The sequence below is a fragment of the Ambystoma mexicanum genome, chromosome 3q, assembly GCF_040938575.1.
Source record: "Ambystoma mexicanum isolate Mex_15411 chromosome 3q, UKY_AmexF1_1, whole genome shotgun sequence".
Classification (NCBI taxonomy): Eukaryota; Metazoa; Chordata; class Amphibia; order Caudata; family Ambystomatidae; genus Ambystoma; species Ambystoma mexicanum.
In genome coordinates this window covers 1,118,297,713-1,118,314,247 of record NC_090926.1, presented here as the reverse complement: position 1 = coordinate 1,118,314,247, position 16,535 = coordinate 1,118,297,713, and the positions used below count along the sequence as shown (strand labels likewise).

The window sequence follows — 16,535 nt, the reverse complement described above, 5'->3', positions numbered from 1 at the left end:
TATGGAACAGTTTTCAGTTTTGCACTGCATGGCCCTGGTAGAATGCGCTCCCCTGACTCACTCCTGAGTCTACTTTTCCGCGTCAACGGGAACAGACCGCTTTCACCAGCACTCCTAGGTTAGGCTTCTGGCCTTGTAATTCCACGCGCTCTTCCCTGGAAGAAGTTATTCTTTTTCTTTTTTCTCTTCCAATTATCAGCTCCTCCCCGGCGCATGTTGATGGCAGGTTTCAGCAGGTGTTCAGCCTGCAAGGTTTCCTTCCCTACGTCTGACCCTCACGCACTATGGCGACTTTACCGAGACCACGGTTGGGACGGCTGTTTCCGCGTGCCACGCCTTGACCCTGCACGCTCTGAATAATCGGTTGTCTAGGCGTAGAGGGCTCTCAAAACATCACCTGCAAAGGATGTCAAAGTATATGTGAGGAGGAAGACCAGGCCCAATGTAGGTGCTCTGTTCTCCTCTGCACCCCGTAAGGGTGACTCCTTCCCCAGGAAGCGCCCAAGCGGGAGGGACCTCCAGCCCTAAAACCAGCAAGGGGACCGAGGCTACTCCAGCTACCTTCTTGAGGGGTCGCAAGATCCTACCAGTCTTGCCGCTTAGGAGCCTCAAGGCCCTATTACAGGGCTCCTACCCATGGGCCTTTGCCCTAGTACCAGGCCAAAGTCTGAGGGGAGCGGCTCTACGCAGCACTACCAGCATCATGGCCCAAGGGCACTCTGCCTCCCAGGTCAAGACCTATAGGTGCAGGGATTGTTGCAGCCTTTGCTATTCAGCGTCCAGGTGGAGACTGGTCCCTGCTCAGTAAGCACCATGCCTCAGGCACGTGGCACAGGGCAGGACAAAATGGCTGCCGGGCCAGACAAAATGGCGTCTCACTCGGCACCTTATCGGCATGGAGATCAGGAAGGGGACGCGCACATCCAGATGGATTGGGCAGCCCTTGTTACCTGGTCCATGTCTTATCCCTCCACTTTTCAGGGGAGGAATGGATCCCCCAGTTTGGCGAGTCATGGATCACCCAGGTCACCGCAACCACAGGCCCATCCCCTACACCCTCATCCACGCCCAGACACTCGGGCGTCCTACCTGCTTGCGAGGATAGGTTCTTTGAGAAGTTCCTCACCCTCATGAGATTGCCCCAGATGGGTACCTTCCTCTGGAATGTAACAGGGACATGCTGCATCCGGTATTGCCTTAAACGCCAACTGGTGTCCTGGCCGCCTGGCCAGCTCACCCCTTGGCTCCCGCGCTCCCTCCAATCACAGCACCGCTGCCCCCGGCTCACCCCCCTCAACAGACCCTAGCACTGACAGTCCACATCCCCCAGCTGCCCACGCCCAGCACTCCCCATGCACCCCCAGATCTGCAGGACACAGCAGTGGAAACGGACGAGGAGGAAAATCCGGACACCCCATCAGCTAAAGCTGTCCATGAGAGGCTGGCGGAGTACCTAGGCATCCCTCAGCCGCAGGCAGAGAAACCCAACGTGTGGGTCCTTGCCGAAGTTCTTATACTTGGTCCTCCCACGGGAACTGGCATCCCTCACCATAAGGACTTGGAATCCCAAGCCAAAAAGGGCTGGGTCATGCCACACTCCACCCAACCTACCAACAAGTGTTTGGAAGCCAAGTACAGGCATATGGAGGGGGGGATTCCTTCTTTTTGTTGGTACACCCCCAGCTGCATTCCTCTGTTATAGCAGCAACATTGCGATAGTCCAAGCCTCTGTCTTTAGCTCTCAGCTTCTTCTCTCCTGGGGAAGGAGGAAAAGCTGTTGGAGTCGTTTGGCAACAAGATCTACTCTGCCACGCTCCACCTGCGTCAGGCCAACGGTGATGCCATGTTGGCTGCTGTTAATTAAAAGGGAGTTGTGGCGGGAGATTGCAGACTTCCTTCCTGTGCTTCCTGCCCACAACCGGGCACGGTTCAAGGCAGGTTTGGTGGAGGCAAAAATTGTGACCCAGAATACAATGGAGTCTACGGTGGCCCACATTGGCAAATCAGGCAGAGTGATCTGTATCGCCACCGACATGAGGACGACGGCTTTGCTTAAAGTGACAAAATTCAACCCAGATGTGTAGGATTGCATTTTCGACCTGCTGTTTGAGAGGAGCGACTTGTTCCACTTGACAAGACGAGCGGCAGGACGAGAAAAATAGCTCCCAGACAGCTAAATCCTTGTCTATTTTAACAAAAACCACACCCAAAAACTACAGCCATGCTCACCAGCACTCGGACAAGGTTAGGGCATTTGGAGGCTTTAGGGGCTTCCAGGAGCGACGGTTGAGGCAACCCTACAGGTCTCCAAGCCAGCACAGACGTAAGCAGCACAAAGCGGCTAACGAGGGTTTTTTCCAGTCCCCTTTCTCAGCCCTAGCCTCGGAGGGAAAGCAGCTGTAACTGGTCCATCCGGAACCACGAGTCTCTGGTGGGGTGTCAGGCTTGCCGTTCACGTACGCTCCTGGCGAACAAAGTACACGGACCTGCGGTTCCTTTCAGTGGTGTCCACAGGCTTCCGGCTTCCAATTCTTCAAGGGGACTATGGACTAGGAGTACATTAGTCACTACAGTGAGTAACTTATAATTTACTCCATATTTCCTTCCCACCTTCCCCCGCTACTATGTCAATGGCTTATGGGTAATGACTTGACGTGTCCAAAGGGGACTGAGGTGAGGTGCCAGAGGGCGGGGCCTCGGCCGGGCCTTCCTATGCTCAGCGCTGCGCACCCATTCACTATACTAAATTTAAAGGGAAAGCTGTATTTTTGCTGCCAAAGGTTCTGGTACCGTCCCCATGTTGGGGGACGCCCACAAGGATGGAGGAAAGGGAACTAGGAGTACTCTAGATGCTACAGTGAGTAACTTTAATTGCTACATGACATGCTTTATCTACTAGACTCTGGTTTAGTATTTAACTCCAATGTACACCTAGCGTTCTTGTCCACGTACAGCACTTCACAAAAATAGGTGTCTTGGTGGAAAGTTCCTGTGATCAAAGCTTTCATGGAGGGAGTAAAAAGACTGTACCCTCCCATTCATTAATTTTTTTCCATACTTTTTATTGGCATTTTCAAAAAGTACAACAGCACCCCCTTCCCTCCTCACCCCCCATCCCAATCGCAAACACAGCGAGAACAGTCCGTAAGTACTTCTTCAACGTCAACCTGACATCTCGAACCCCTTTCTAGTAAACCGCTCACCCTCAATCCTTTTGCCAGTTTTTAATCCGGTGCCTTACCTCCTCGGTGAACCTCTTCTTTGACCTACCCCTCATTCCCTCCCTTCACACCTCCCCCCACCCAATGACCACTCCCTTGTTCCTTATGGGCACACATTGGTGCCTTCCCTGTAGTTTTACTCCGCACTCACCCCGGACCCAACAATTGCAGTCTCCTAGGGCTTCAAGGTATTTGTGAGTCCCTTTGCAGAAATTGCAAAACTAAATACCAGTCCAATATTTGGTGTTTGCCCTGAATCGTGTAGGTCACCCATTCCAGAGCAATACAATTCCATACATTACCCACCTATTCTTATTCTGATGGGGGCACCTTTCTGTTTGCATTTGTGCGCCACTAGCAGCATGGCGGCCGCCCTCAGATTTACGTATGCTTTTATTTATTTTTTGCACTTGAGGCTAGGTTCCCCATTACTGCACCCGTTCCGAAATTAGCCTCCCCATAATCCCTTCATCATGGGAACTAAAGACCTCTTGTATTACTGCACTGACCATATCCCAACATTGTTGCAAAGCTGAGCATATCCACTATATATGCCTCTAGAACCCACCTACCTGCATCTCCTCCAGCAAAGCACTGATGTATGTGGGTAGTAACTGTGTAGTTTCGTGGGTGCGAGGTGCCATTGGATCATGACCTTGACCCACATCTCCTGAACCTGGATGGCCCGTTTAAGTTTGGGAATGCTTGTCCACAACTGCGCCCACTGTCCATCTTCCAATTGATGGACATCTGCTGCCTCCCACTGGGTCCTGTATGCCCATACTGGGGTCCCCTGCCCTTCCGGAGTAATTTTGTAGAGTTCCCACCAGGTGTTCATTACCTGTATCTGTTGTTACATACTTCTCAAAGGGTGTAAGGTCCCTAGTGGCTGTTTTAAACCAAGGATTCAGGAGCCAGTGTCTCATTTGTGAATAACTTCATCTCTCCCCTTCTAACACAAAATCGCACTTGCATTGCTCGTAGGATTTAATTTGCCAGTTTTTGAGCATATCCCATAATTGATGGCATCCCTCCTTCTCCCAAATAACAAAAGCTCCTTTTTCATGCCCCTGTCTGAACTTGGTGTTCCTAAATAAGGCTGGTAGTGAGGAGGGGAGTTAGGATCACCCGCCACCTCAGTCATCCCAGGAATCCCCTACCAGCGCCATCAACCGGCTTGAATAAATATTTTGGGGTCGATCCTCCTTAGGTTGCTAGAGCACTTCCTCTAATGGTCTACCTAATACGGCCCTATCCATCCGGCACCACATTTTTGTGCGATCGGTAAACCACTCCTGCACCACTCTTATCTTGGCCACCAAATAATAAAATCAAAAATTTGGAACTTACTTTTTGTGGCCATGAGTATTTGCATAGTGTCCCTGGGTTTCTTATGGTTCCAAATGAAAGCCCTTGCTAACTTTTTTGCTGGATATTAAAGAATCCCTACGGTACCGCCAACGGGGGGGGGGGCATGAAGTAATATTAAATCTTGGACAGGATCACCATTTTAAGAAAATGGATCCAACCTAGCCACTAAATGGTCAGAGGACCCTAGTCCGTTACGAGTCTTCGCAGTTCTCTAGTAACGGTATACAGTTCGCCTGAATACAACAAGTCTGTAATTTGTACCCTCTAATATTCCACTGTTTTACGGCCCACTTGTAAGGCCCAGGGCCTCAGAGCTTCTGGGCTGTAGGAGTGGAGTCTAATAGGCTTAGAAGTTCTGATTTGAGAATTGATTTGTAGCCCTGCCACTGCTCCAAAGAGCCCAGTTCCCTCTAAATTGCCGGGAGTGTCTTGATTGGGGGTCAGTGAGTGGGATTATCAGGTCATCTGCAAAGGCCATAACTTTGTGCTCCTCACCACCAACAATTATCCCGAGTGTCCCTGTTTGCCCTCAATAGCAGTTCAAAATGGATTGCATACAGTAGTCGAGAGAGCGGGCATCCTTGCTTGGTACCCCTGTGGACTTTTATCCCTTGCGAGAGGTGCCCGTTAATCGCCAATCCAAGGAGGGGCATCTGGTAATTAGCTCTTATTGATGAGAGGAACTTAGACCCAAACCGCATGACCGCCATTGTGTGTATGAGAAATGCCCATTCGACTCAATTGAAATTCTTTCTACGTGTCCTGTGCCAGCTTCAATGCATAGGTCTTAGATTTGTAAACCTTCTCTTCTAAATGGCACACGCCTAAAGTTATCGAAGGTCTTTCTCTGTTTATTGAAATCTGACTCGTTGGGATTAATGAACTTGGGAAGGAGTGATTCTAGCAGAGATGGCAGTACCTTGGTGTATTTTTGCATCCATTAATGAGTGCTGTCGGGCCCTATGATCCACATAATATTGGGTTTTTGCCCAGCTTTGAAAGCAGTACCACTTTTGCTTCCTCCATTGTGGGAGTAATTTGTCCAGCCCTAACAGGCGATTTATACAGTATGACCAACTGGGGGAGCAGCGTTTGACAGAAGGCCTTACAAAAGATTGCTGGGAATCCTTAAGGTCCTGAGGGATTTACCCAGAGGGAAGGCGGCCATCACTGCTTATTTCCTCAGGGGAGATATCTGTGAAGTCTGCTGCCGCCGGTGTTGCGGGCGGCAGCAGGAAGGTGATGCGGGCCTTCGGCGGAGGCCTGCTCAGTCGCACAGCATGCAAAACACAGCGCGGCAATCAAACACACGACTACTCGTTGGGTTGCATAAACCCGGACTGGCGTGAACCCGCCAGTTCCGGTGATTCCTTTATTATCTCCCCCCCCCCCCCCCCCCCCCTTCCGGGTCACGTGACCTTTCACGTCAGGGCACGTGACACCACAATATCCTTTTATAGATCTCATCTCCCCTGTGGTAAAATCTTGGGGAGGGAGCAGTTAGTAAGGTACCTAGCTTGATGGTCCTCCTCAGACTTCCTGTGAGTCTGATGAATATAAAGTGGTATAGTAATCTGCAAACACCTCGAATATCTGGCAGGCCGGTGCTTATGTCCCCCATTTTCCTCTTTATTTTAAGTAACGTGCTAGTGGCCACAAGAGTCGTTCGGCCTTGTTTGCCTTCACATAGTACCTGTGTTGAAGTTAGAGTAGAGCCTGTTCCGCCTCTCTACATTAATGGGTGTGTGATCCGACAGCGCTGTTGCCCCTAATTCCACTGCAGATATGTGCCCCAATATCACGCTGGATATCCAAGCGTAGTCTTTTCATGAGAACATGGGAGTAAAATGTGTAACCTTTGTCTCCCCACCCTCCTCCAACAATCTACCAATCCCAGCTGCAGGGCCGTGCACTCCCGAAGCTCTCTGGAAGGGGCCCCCAAGTAATGAAAAACCCTAGAGCTCCTGTCGGAGGGCGGGTCCCATGTAATATTAGTCACCTACCAGTATTGGGTGTGCTGTGACCAACCTCTCCAGAGCCCCCTTTATATACCCGCCTTGCATAGGTGCATAGAGTGTTGCAATAGTATATGTGCCCCTTTGCCAGCGAAACGTTACCAGTAGACATCTGCCTTCTCCATCGTTCTCGGTGGCTGTAACACAGAAACCCGGTAGGGCCCGGATAGAAATTGGTACCCCTCCTGTCTTTTCCCATGGGCATTGGATTGAAATAAAGAACTGTACCCTTTGAGTTTTAGCTTGTTTGTCCCGTATCTGAATGTCTTTCTTGAGGGCAACACTCTCTGCTTTCCCCCTCCCAAGAACTGCTTCACCTTTTTCTTGTTGATTGGGGGGGGGGCAAAGGGGGGGTTAAGCCCTCTAACATGGAGGGTAGTAATACAGAGATTCACCCTGCTTCCCATGTCAGATTGGGGTTTATTCCCATAGTCTATTGTCCCTTGTTGGTGTCACCTGTCTCCTCTATCCGCCCTCAAGCACCCCCCAGCTATGCTTCCTGGGAATTGAGCCCTTTTAATATCCTAGAGTTATCCTCTGCAGCTCGCCCACGACCCATAGACTAACGGAAATAATTCCACCACCTCAGTGCCATAATGTCGCTCAATGCCTTCAGGTTGTACCGATGTAGGCCTATCACCACATCCCTGTGCCCAGGCCCAGACTCTCCTCTTCTTGGGCCCACTCTATGGATGCAACTTTTTTAGGTCCTTGCACTTGCTTTTTTGTCATTGGAGTGGTTATTAGGTTTGCGGGAGAATATAGACCCTGCCCCCTCCACCTGTTGCTCCTCTGCGATATCTTCAAGGCCTTTCCCCCAGGACCTCAGAATAATCTGCTCACCTTCTCTTCTTTCGCACCTTGAAAAACCTGTGTATAGGCGCGCTACAAATGCCATATCATACCTTTCTTATCCAGCTATATGTAGATAGTGCCAGGTCCATATTGCCTCCCCTTAAAGTAAGTTGCAGCGGGGCAGCCTATGCAGACCTCACTATGATCTCCTCTGGAGTTCCGCCCTGGGTTCCTGGGGTCAACACTTCTCTGTCCATGGCCAGGTTGGCTTCACCTAGTTCTCTGCTCTCCCCTTCCTACTTGGAGGGTATTCCGGCCACCAGGCACCCTCTTCTCACTTTATTAGCAGGCCGTAAGTGGAGCCCGGGTGAGCACTCCCCCCTTTCCCAACTGCTCTGCTACAACTATTGTCTTTTAAATGGACCGTTCGGTGCAGGCCACCATACTGCTTCCCCTATGTCCCCCCAGCATTCGTTGCTTGATGCTTTCTTTTCTCTCCAACCTTCGTACCTCTTGGCCGGCTTATACACAGCTGCCTTACCGCCATGGCCCAAACCCCCACCACTCCAGGGGCCTAGGTCTGCCCGCCACTGCATCTTTGGAGAAGCGAGGCACTCCCCGGGCCTTGCTTTATAGTTGCGGCCCCTTGCAGGCAGTTACTGCTCTCCTGGGCCTCACCCCACGATCCAACACTTGAGGGCCAGTAGAGTCCCGACGGTGGCCACCTACTTGCTGACAGCAAACTAGTCGGCTCCGGGCTCCTGCTTCTTCACCTTTGCCTGTCCGTTGTCAGCTGTGCCTGGGGGAAGTGGGGTGGGGGGGCACTAGTCCTGGTCCGGCTCTACGCAGGAACCAGCTTCCCGGTCCGTCCCCTTATCTGTGTTCCAGTTGCCCTGGTTTTGCAATTTCTGCTGTTCCTCCCCTGCTATTTCACTGCCTTGGGAGGAAGTAGTATCAGATCTAATGATCTGGCTTTGCTAGGTGCCACGTGTGGACTAGAGCTCACTCGTTAAGCAGCTGAAACACTATAAAACCGCCTTTGTTAGCCATCAACCTCGACGAGACGGTGAGCTAAAGGCATTATCTGTACACGACCCTTTCATTGTAATCCACGGGGATAAGGTGGTTCTCAGAACCACAACCTATGTTCTCAGCAAAGTTCATATCCAAGTTCCATGTCAACCTGTCCATTGAACTACCTACTTTTTTCGAAATACCATCAAAATCTACTGAAAGAAGTCTCCATACTCTAGACGTAAGGAGGGCGGTCTTGTACTCCATAAGCAAAGCCTCTAAGGAACACAGAACAACTGTTTCAATAGCACCTGGTAGGGACATTTCTAAAAATGCTCTCTCCAGATGGTTAGTCACATGCATACAGCGGTGCTGTTCACTATCAAAAAAGACTACTTTTCACACCGAGAGCTCTCTACCAGAGGTACAGGTGCTACTTTAGCATTTATTGCAAATGTCCCCTTAGACGCAATTTGCAAGGCAGCTACTTGAATCTCTATTCATTTATTTCTGCTTTTTGCTAATCTGCTTAGAATCACATGCCGTGGATATGGTCCGACATCCAGTGGTAACCGCTGAGTATTGCATCTGGTCTTTCGAGAATCAAAAGGGGATGTCGACATAGGTGTGCCTGTAACACTATCCCATTGTGATGTGTAGTGTACCCAAGATCCCTCACGCATCAAGGTCCCCCAGATGGTTTTTTCTTGGCCCTCATACTGGCATCTATTTGCTGCTGTTCCTTCTCACAACCCACCACCTTCTCCAAGAACTGCTCGCTAATCTATGCATAGCATGTGATCTAAGCAGATCCACAAGCCTCAGAAGGCATACATTACTCACCGTAATCGTATTTCCGATGCTTGTCTCTGCTTGGATTCACATGCACCCACCGTCCCACCGCCCCCCTCCTGGGGTCAAAGGTGCATAGATGTTTCTTGCTCTATCTCTCGGTATGCTTTATTACCCCTGTACTCAAGCTACACTTAATGGAACCTCATATCTGAAACAAAACAATCTGAGGTACTTCGACGCTTGAAGCACTATGGGTACAGTAGATGTCACACTAGGGATGGTATTACTAACATTCCCAGTCAACGTCCCTTTTCGTGTTTCGAAGCAAATCATGCAGTACTCTGCGACTACCACTAGGGAGAGGGGAATTACACAAGTCGATGAAAAGACCTAGAACCAAAAAGTAACGCTCAAAGAAATTCTCCCAAAGTGAGCTTAAGGCCCCAGATTCTAGTGTCATAACGAGCCAGACCACAACATTCCGCTTCATGTGTTTCTATCGACTGGAGTACCCTCCCACCCCCCACCGTATATTTTTGCAAAACATGAGCTACCTTTGCAAGCTTATTTTATACGCAATCCTGTCTTTTATATATAGCCTGACCCTTTGTTAGAACTCGAAAATCTAACCCCATATAATCAAGACTACCCACGAATCTAGCTAAAACCTGATTTCGTCTTCAGATGCACAATGTTTTCAGATTTTTTAATATTCAGTCTTTTTTTGTAGGTTCATGAAGTTGTCATAAACCCCCCAACAAGGGTTGTAGAGCTGTGGCATTACGTCCTATCAGTACAATATCCACGTTGGCCTGCAATAGGAAATCTCCCGCAAGGCTTGGGAACATCAACAATAAGTTCCAGGATCACATCGTTCAGACCATCTAAATATAGATTAAATGGTAGTGGTGCCACCACACAACTTTTCCTGACTTCCTGGTCTGTAGGTGATGCACCAGGTGTATTCCATAATTCCCATAACAAATGGATGCCTTGGTTTCAGTATAGAATTGCATCAGTAAACTTTTAAATATCTGTACCCTGTTTCAACGAAATGGTCCACAAGAGTGATCAGTCCATTTTGTTGAAGACTGCGGACAAGTCCTTGAAATCCACTTCTATATTGTTCAGCTGAGTTTCCATGGTACTCGTCACACACTGGGTCCATTGATTCAAGAAATTCTAACAGAAAAACTGAAATTTAGATTTTGCTTTCGCAAGGGATGGGCAGGAAATGCAGGCGCTTAAGCAGATCAGGTAGACAGGAAAATCCAGGACCCAATAAACACAAGTCGAAGTAAATTGCAAGGCCTGTTTTATTCATCAGTTAAGTAAAAGGGGACAGCCATAAGTAGTAATCCTTGGAGCTCTCATCTTTGTCCAGCATGGCAAAGGCTTAAAAACAGAAAATAAGTCGTCATTAACGTCAAAATCTTTGTTACAAAAACCTGCGAGGTACAGGGTTTGTTTTTTCATTGGTTATGCTTTATCTAAGTGCCCCACCTGCGACCACCTCTAAACTGATAATGGGTAATACATAGAATTTCTTTACCTCTGGATTGGGCACTGCATTTCCTTATGAAACATCATGAGAAAAGTCTAAGCCTTTGTTAGTTGGCAGCTCAACAACACGTGTATCTGTACTGGCAGGGGGAGAGGTGTCGAGAGGTCACTTATACAATTAAAACGTACCATCGCTGATTCTCTAGGCCATGTGTTTTAGCTCCCGGCTTTGAACTTAACCTTGTATCATATCAGGATTCCGAGAACCTTCAAGGAGTTGCTGGCAGATGCGTTCCTGCATCTTGTCTTAATGAATAGGCACTGTCTTTGCCATTATGTGAACGGAGGATAGCACAGGGGCAACACGCTGGCCTTGGAAGCAAGACCACGCAGAGCAACATAGGTTTGATCCGCATCTGCGCTTAGAAACCAAAATAAAGTCCGGTATTAGGTGTGATATGAAAAAACAAATTAATAAGGCGAGACCACATTTTGACCCATTCTGTCTGCCTTTTTCTAGGATTTTTGCCTATTTTGTTTCTGGGTGTCGTTGCCCTCCCTATCCTGTAGAGACTTGGCCCGTCTATCCCTTAGTGCCTTCCATTCACTTCACGTTAGCCTCACCGTCTTATCTTGCCTTACATGGCCACTCATTCTTGTTACTCCTTTTGCATCTTAAGTAGGCTTTTATGTGTATTTCTTGTGCATCTCTTCTTTCAGCGTATAGAGTGCATGTTTTCTAACCTATTGGCAACAAGCATGTTCTTCATGTCTAAGTGCAGTTTGACTTAGTGTTTACGTAGCTTCACAGTGATATATCTGCTTCGTGTCTAATTTGTCTGCGTATGTCAGCTCTAAACGTGACGTTACTTCCTTTGACACCTGGTCACTCCATTTTCAGTTCTATTCAATTACTTCAGGACAAGGCCGGCAGGGTCGTCTAAGTGAATACCGACTTTTACTTGCATCATACGGCGGCAGAAAGGGGAACGTCTCCATGAATTATGCTCTCCCTTCATTCCTTTGATATGGAGGCGGGGTAGGGGCTGACGCTACAAATGACTTGTGTCTCAACATTTCGAACCTCCGCAAAAAGCTACGAAGTACACATTTACTGCATAATCTACAAGAGATTTCAGATCAGGAAATAAGCTGATAACCGCTTTCATCACCCTTTCTGTTGTTGGCAACAATTAGAGCCAATATGGTGGCATTATTTTATAAATTCCGGCTGGAAGTTATTATCCAGCAACAGGGCTTGGAGATTCAGATTTGATTCATAAAGATTACAATAAACAAGCCCACAGGCCCTCAACAGAGAACAGGTTTTTAATATCCTTGATTTTAGCTAAATCTAAGTCATCTGCTCAAGAATATTGTGGTTTAGTCAGGTCAATGTCCATGTTAGACATGGCCTACTGGACGCTACATAAATAAAAAAAATAATTAAACCAACTCCAGGAAGGCAGTTTATCCTGCATGTCATTAAGGGAGTTCTGAGATACCAGAGACCACTAGTTGACAAGTTGTCTGGCTTTCTTTAGCAGTATGGCCAGATGTAATTGACCTAAAGCTTATTTTCCTGTTCTCGCACCTAGCTGCTAAAGTTCATGCTGTAGAAGCCACATTCAAGCCGATCAATGCATTAAAATTCGTCATTATGAAATCTGTGTGTGTGTGTGTGTGTGTGTGTGTGTGTGTGTGTATATCTTCGAATAGTATTAGTGGAAGGTCACTGTCAACGTCATTTTTGACTTTGAAAACGTAATGTTTTCTCTATAATACCCATGTTCCATCAAGTGTCAACCTCCTCAGATTGTTTTTTTTTCATCCATTGGGTTGGTTTTTGTATTTGAAGTTCGCTAAATAATGTTAGATTCTGAGTGAATTTACTAATTGACACCTTCAACACCAAATTGTCGTTAATATGGAAGACCTGCCAACTGACACAACTATTTCGGAGGTCAGTGTAACTAATTCAGAAGGCCGACTGTGTACACTATCTTCAAGACGAAAGGAGTATTGTAGGGAGAGGAATGAAGATCTCACACACCAACATTGTAGGATGCCTTCTTATACAATAAAATCAATATTTTGACCCACCTTTAACAGTATATTTTCCTGGATGGACACACCGGGAGTGCAATTACTGTCATCCCTAGGATCATCCGGAGGAAAGGTGCAGAGCTTGCAACCTCTTAAAAGCTAAAACACTAAATATTAGCTGTAAAACACGTTGGGCGGCCTACACAATGCAGACTGAGGCTTCCTTCGAGTCTTCTACTGAAGCTGAAAATATCGAGGCCACGCGGACCAGTAAGTGAAACAGAGGCGCACACCAGTGGGTAAGATTTGGCTGCATCGGCCTGTCCCCAGCTCCATAGAGCGTGTTGGGCCTCGCTATGTAGCGTAGTTGTGGTGACAACAAGGCTGCCCCATGAATAAATAGTTAGTCACGTAGTGACTAATGTACTCCTTTCCTCCATACTGCAGGGGCGTCCTTCGCTAGGAATGGGAGATGGAACCTTTTTCACAAGAAAAAATCTTCCCCTTTAAATTTAGGTGCGTGGGGGCGCAGCCCTTGGAAAGATGCACTCTGCTGACTCCGCCCACTGGCGGAGTCCCCATTGACGCATCGACAATATTTCACATTCCCTAATGACACTAGTTTTATTAGGGGGGAGGATGGTGGGACGTATGGAGGAAAGGGGACTATGGACTAAGAGTACATTAGTCACTACGGTGAATATGAATTACTCTTACATCCCGTCCCCTTACCTCCATACTGCATGGGTGATTACAACTGAATGCAGCCCCAAGGTGGAGAGGAGACTCTCCTTAAGAAAATAAGTTTCTTAGAACCGCCTGTCCGAAAGCCGTGTCTGATTTAGAGCCGGCTTCCAAACAATAGTGCTTGCAGAAAGCCGAAGGGGTGGCCCAGGTGGCCGCCCTGCTGATGACCTGCCGCTGGAAGGCGACAGCCGCGGCCTTCGTTCTGACAGCGTCGGTGTGCATGTTAGCCGGCAGTGGTTTGTGCTGCCCCTCGTAGGCCTCCTTGATGGCCGCAACCATCCACCTTGCTATAGATGCGCAGGATGTCTGATAACCGGGCCTTGACCTCCCGAAGGTGACAAACTGAGCACCCGACTTGCCGAATCCCTTGGTCCTGTTCAGATAGAATTTCTAAGCGTGCCTGACATCCAGACCCGCTGAGCCTCATCCTTAGGATCGGCAAAAAACATAGGTAAGACTATTGCCTCGAAGATGGAACGCAGAGACTACCTTGGCTAGGAACGATGGGTGCATTCTCAGGACCACCTTATCCTTGTGAAAAGTAGTATAGTCTTCTGATGCCACTAGAGTCTGGCTCTCGCTGACTCTGCAAGCCTGATGTCCATGGACGCCATTGGCTCAAACGGTTTGTGCGCCAAGGCGCCCAACACTATATTGAGGTCCCACACAGGGTGTGGTTTCTTGATGGGCGGGTAGAGCCTGGTGAGGCCTGCCACATGACGCTTGACCAGAGTTGGAAGAGAAGGCGACGACTTCCGAATTTCTGTAGGCCCCTATCGCTGCCAAATGGCTACGCTGAGGTGACATGATTCCTTTATCTTGCAGATCACCCTGTGGACCTGGCGTGTGGGCGGGAAGGCATATGCTGTTCCACTGTATCCAGAGCCGTGAGGTGAACTGCTGGCACTTCTTGTTGGCCCCGGGGGCAGAGATCCACCTGAGGCTGCCCCCATCTGGTGAAGATCTCCCTCAGCACTCGTTTAATTACCACTTGTAACTGTCCTCTCCCAGTCTGCTGCGCCTGTCCGTCTCCAGATTGGCTTCCCGCGGAAGGTGGATGGCCCTCAGGTAGATGTTGTTCTCCAGGGCCCATTCTCACATGCTGATTGCTAGGCTGCACAGTGGAGGAGACTTGCTGACATAATACATGCTGGTGGAGTTGTCCATCTGGATGCTGAAGATTTTGCCCCAATGAGTGGAAGGAAAGCTTTCAGAGCTAGCCAGAAGGCTTTCAGCTCCAGCAAATTGATATGGGACTGTTGCTCCTGCAGAGTCCAGACTCCATGGACACTGTATTGTATTGTTGTATTGTTTATTCATTTATAGAGTGCACCTGGCCCGTAGGCATCTGGGCGCATTAGTTTTCATGGTAACAGATGACATGAGCATAGAATACATATACATACAAATACATATTTGCAGGAGAAGTGTACATATTTACAATAGATACATTAATTAGTTACTTACTTTGAGGTAATCTACATGATTGGGTACAGGGATGCATGGACAAGTGGTCACAGGTCTCAGAAGTACAGCCATCTGTTAACATTGGTTTTAAAGGAGTGGAAGGGAGATATGGCTCTTAAGGAACCCGGGATCGCGTTCCATAATTGTGGTGCCAAGACTGGAAAGCTAGAGCCTCCTGTATTTTTGAGTTTGAAATTGGGAATTCTAAGGCTGTTGGATTGCGCCTTTCTGATGGGTTGTTCTGAGGTGTGTTTGCATCTTTTGTTGTGGTATAGTGGTGCCTTGTTGGCAAGACATTTGTGAATAAGGTTGAATGACTTGAATTTCATTCTGTCGTTTATGGAAAGCCATTTGTTTGAGAACTCACGTGGGAGATATGCTGAGTTTTGGGGAAGCCAAGAGTTGATCATAAGGCATTGTTTTGGAGTGTCTAGAGTTTATTGGCATTGTGTTTACTGGTACCCAAGTATAGGGCATTGCAGTAGTCCAACTTGGACAGGATTAGAGCCCTAGCAATCGCAATGCAGCTTTCTGTGGACAGGAAAGGTTTGCATGCGTGAATTAGTTTACACGTGTAGCTCGTGGCAGAGGCTGTGGCGTTGATTTGTTTGAGGTTGAGAGTAAAGTCTAGGTAGAAGCCCTAATGTCTTTGCCTCTTTGGAGACTTTAATTTTAATTCCATCGATAATGACAGAATTGTATTGGAGAGAGTTCAGTCAATCTGTTTGAGGACCCAATGATTAAGAGCTGTGTCTTTTCGTCGTTGAGGCATAAGCCATGGGTGGCCATCCATGTTTGTATAATTAAGTGGATTGTATTGATCATGGTTGCATCTTTGTCATAGTCTCCTTCGATGGGTATGCGAATCTGGATGTCATCCATATAGTTGGTATATGAGACACCCAGACTTTTTTTTTTAGGTGGTTGCACATGACTTTGTGGTCTACAAAGTCGAACATGGCGGAAAAGTCTAGAAGGAGAAGAATGGGGGCTTCTCCTTTGTCTTTCCGGTTGTCAAGTTGATTCTTTAGGTCAATAAGGGCGGTCTGTCCCATGTCTAGTTCTGAAGCCTTATTGGCGAGTGCCCAATATGTTAATCACCAGATAAGCTTGCATCTGGAGATAGGCAGCGTTATCAAGGATTTTGAGAAGAAAAGGTACTGTTGCGATTGGCCTGTGATTGGTGGGAAAGCTGGGGTCTAAATTTGTTTTTTTCTAGTAGGGGTAGTACCTAGGCATCTTTAAGATTGGTGGGAATTGAGCATGATTTGAAGGAGGAATTGATGAATGTGGTGATAAAGGGAGCAAGATCCTTGGCGCCTTCTTTAATAATCGGTGCTGGACAGGTGTCCCCTAGGCAGTTGGATGGTTTGAGGAAGGTGATGATCTTATCAACCTCAATAGTTGGTTGTCCAGATTGTCCCCCCAGCCTTTCAGGGTGGAATCCGTAGTGATGGTAACCTGCAGGGCTGGCTGCTGGAAAGGCTTGCCAATCTGCAGGTTTCAGTCCCTTGACAACCATGTGAGGTCCGGGTGGAGAAAAGGGTGAAGGCTGACCAGC

The 16,535-nt window shown here is 48.0% G+C and overlaps 1 protein-coding gene across 3 annotated transcripts in view; it reads left to right on the top strand.

The window, feature by feature from the left end:
• Window positions 1–16,535, top strand: part of BRD4 (bromodomain containing 4) — a 1,521,397-nt gene that overhangs the window by 388,260 nt on the left and 1,116,602 nt on the right. The gene's annotated exons all lie outside the window — the stretch shown is intronic.